Below are 3,287 nucleotides of genomic sequence, written 5' to 3' on the forward strand. Positions count from 1 at the left end.
ATGCCTGAGTTCAAACCAAGCAGAAGCAGAATGAATGTCATGAAGTTGATGTGTTCTGGATCATCGGTGCAGATTAATGTGCAAGATCATTTGAGGCAAGTTGTCAACATTGACATTTTACAGTGAGAAATCTCAATCTCATCAATCTGTATGTCAGCGTCCATCCACCCCTCAGCCTCTATATCCGCTTATTCTGCTCATTCACACCGCAGAATAAAGTAGATTTATTCCAACGAGGCGTTAAATGTGGAATATATCAACATTATGCAACATATTCGTAGTAATGTGGCATTTTCACTGCAGAAAAAAAGCGAGAAATCCGTATTTTCATCCTCCTGATTTCCACAAACGCGCCTCAATCCCACGCAAATGGAGGCAGACTGCTCTCACACACACACACACACACACACACAAGCGCGCGCGTTACAAAAACACATCTATGCTGTGCAGAATACGGAAGAAGAGCCGCCGCTGTTTGTGTTCTTCACTTATTTATTGCCTGACATTAACATTCGGACCAACAGTAATAATAATAGTAATAGCAACGTAACGCGCATTGTGAAGGCGTTCCGCCTCGGGGTTGTTTGAACTGGAGCCTCTGTGCGGTGCGGCGCGGCGCGGCGCGGCGAGGCGGCGGGCGGGTCACATGTTGCAGCGTCATTGTGTAGTAAAGTTACAGGAGTTGCTGCGGAGCCTCGGCGTCATTTCAGCTCCGGAGCTTCTCTCATCATCCCGCCGGCTGCTGCTGCTGCTGCTGCTGCTGCTGCTGCTGATCACCATGCGACAACCATGTCCGGAGGAGCCGCGCAGCCATGGGAGTGCATTACCTCATCCATGCAATTTCCACCATCAATAATTTAATCTATTTGCTCCAAAGCTGAAGAGATATCTGCCTGAAGAGAGAGAGAGAGAGAGAGAGAGAGGGAGGGAGAGAGAGAGAAAGAGAGGAAGAGAGAGAGGAGGAGGAGGAAGAGGAGAGGGGGAGAGAAAGAAAGAGAGAAAGAGAGAAATAACGCGAAATAAGTCACATTTTCTCAGGGAGTTTGTCCCGAAACGTCCCGGATGACACTGAACTGTTGAATGGTCTGATTAACGACTCGGGCAGTAAAAGGTACGTGTTTGACTCTTTACCTCTCTGAGTGTTTCAGGGACTTTCGCTTAGTTTTGATGCTGTTTGGAGTCCGTGTGTGTGTGTGAATGTCAGTGTGTGTGAGTGTGTGTGTGTGGGGGGGGTCTCAAAGTAGCTCTTTCAAAGTCCTGCGAACAGATCAGTGCCTCAGCCCGTGATGGGATACGTGTGTGTATGTGAGTGTGCGCGCGTGCGCTTTTGTGCGTGTGTGTGCGTGTGTGTGTGTGTGTGTGTGTGTGTGTGTGTAACCTTATCCAGCCGTTCATTAATAAAAAAGCAACGGAGTTATTATGTTGATTAGGTTTCCAGTGGAGTCTGAGGCTCCGCAGATGGAATCGCACAGAACACAACGCAGTTTGAAACAAGTCGAGTTAATGCGACGCGCTGTTATTTCTGATAGTTAAGTTTAAAAACAGTCGAGACTCAATATGAGATGATGTGACGGCAACTTCACTTCAATTTGGAAGTTAAGAGAGCAGAAAACGATCCGGTTTAGGGATTCAAATGTTCTATAAAGTTACATTTCCTCTTCTGTGACTCTGAAGAGAACAAACAAACAAACAAACAAACAAACTGTAGACAGGTTTTGTTTGCTTGCAGAGGGGGTAAGGGGGGGTAACTTTGATGAACTCATTAAGACTTTATAGGAAACCTGAGACCTAAACGCCCCAACTATGTCGGCCAACATACAGTTGTCGGCTCGGTCTACTTCTTGGTATATAAGTGTGCGTGTGCTGCAAAACTCCACATTAAAGGTCAAGAATGGCTGGGATTTTAAAAAGGAAGCTGGTTTATAAAGGAGTGGAAAATACTGCCTCATTTATGAGAGCCTTAAAAAGTAAAGCCTGTTTTCCAAGAACATATCAAGGGATCAAGTTTGGTATGATGAAGGCTTAATGATGAATGAGTAATGGACTTTACAAAAAAAGTGCAATTAAGAGCTGAAATTCCTGCCAAATATCTGACAGAATAACATAGAACACGCAAAAACTATATGGTACAGTCAAATCTATCTATCTATCTATCTATCTCTCTCTCTCTCTCTCTCTCTCTCTCTCTCTCTCTCTCTCTCTCTCTCTCTCTCTCTCTCTCTCTCTCTCTCTCTCTCTCGTGTTACACAGGGCTGAGGGAGGGAGGGTTGGAGGCGGTGTGGGGGGGAGAGAGAGTCTTTGCCTATTTTACGGTCTCACGCGCCATCTAGTGGTCACACGCGACAACTGCACGGTGTCGTTATTCCAGGAACAAGTCCTCGGGTGTTACTTCAGTCTAATCAGTGGTGTCAGTGTGTGAAATGTATTATTCTAAGGGTCTGATGATTCATTGACTGTAGCTGTGAATTGGAAGCTGAGGGGTTTGTTTTTAATAACATTGTTAATTGTTTATTGCCTTGTATGCGAGCCCACATTACGCAATCGGTGGCAGTGAGAAAAACAAATTTGATATTTCTTGACATTTATAGTCACAAACCAGAATAACATGTTTTTTTTAAGAAAAAAACAATTATGGGTGAATATACAGGCACCAAATGAGTCATTTATCTGCTCATGGTTGTGGAGAAAACAACCCCTCATTAAGATAGCATGGATCACTCAGCAGCTGTTTGAATGGCTGCATTATGTGGCGTGGACCCGGTTTGTGCCCGGAGCTCCAGGTACGATCCCATGGTGATGCTCGTCTATTCCTTAAATGTGTTCCGAAACTGTGTCAGATTGAAAACAGATCCTTAAAAAACAAGCTTCCACATGTGTCAGCCATTACTGTAGACAACTCTAATTGCTTTTTTAAGTGCTGCATTATGGCACACATGGGGTCTTCATGTAAGAAAATAATATCCTGTGCTGCAGATCCTCACTCACATACTCACGTTCTGTTTTTGGGGCTTTTTTCTTTTCCTTCGAGCTTGAACCTTTTGGTATTGTGTGGTCTACGTATTGAACGTGACAAAACACGTTGGGAGTTAAATCACTTTATCCGGCCAGGTTCTCAAGGATGTGAACAAAAGAAAGATGCCCACGAGGGAGCCGGGGTAGAAGCAGAAAACAAATGTAGCTATAGGCTTTACATGTCTATTCAAATGCAGTGGGCACGTTTCCCGCTTTGATCTTTTCCCTGTATGATGTTTATTTCCCCCCCACCCTTCTAATGGTTCCTTAAAATA

The 3,287-nt window shown here is 44.5% G+C and overlaps 1 protein-coding gene across 1 annotated transcript in view; it reads left to right on the forward strand.

Moving 5' to 3' along the window:
• Positions 1 to 727: 727 nt before the first annotated feature.
• bdnf (brain-derived neurotrophic factor) overlaps positions 728 to 3,287 on the forward strand; it is a 7,502-nt gene continuing 4,942 nt past the window's right edge. The window contains exon 1 of the mRNA XM_076155993.1: positions 728 to 1,111. The gene's annotated coding sequence lies outside the window, so the exon portion shown is untranslated. The remainder of the gene's footprint in view (positions 1,112 to 3,287) is intronic.

Source organism: Genypterus blacodes, unplaced genomic scaffold, assembly GCF_046128005.1.
Source record: "Genypterus blacodes isolate CSIRO-AG114 ecotype Tasmania unplaced genomic scaffold, CSIRO-AGI_Gbla_v1 ptg000067l_1, whole genome shotgun sequence".
In the NCBI taxonomy this organism is placed as follows: Eukaryota; Metazoa; Chordata; class Actinopteri; order Ophidiiformes; family Ophidiidae; genus Genypterus; species Genypterus blacodes.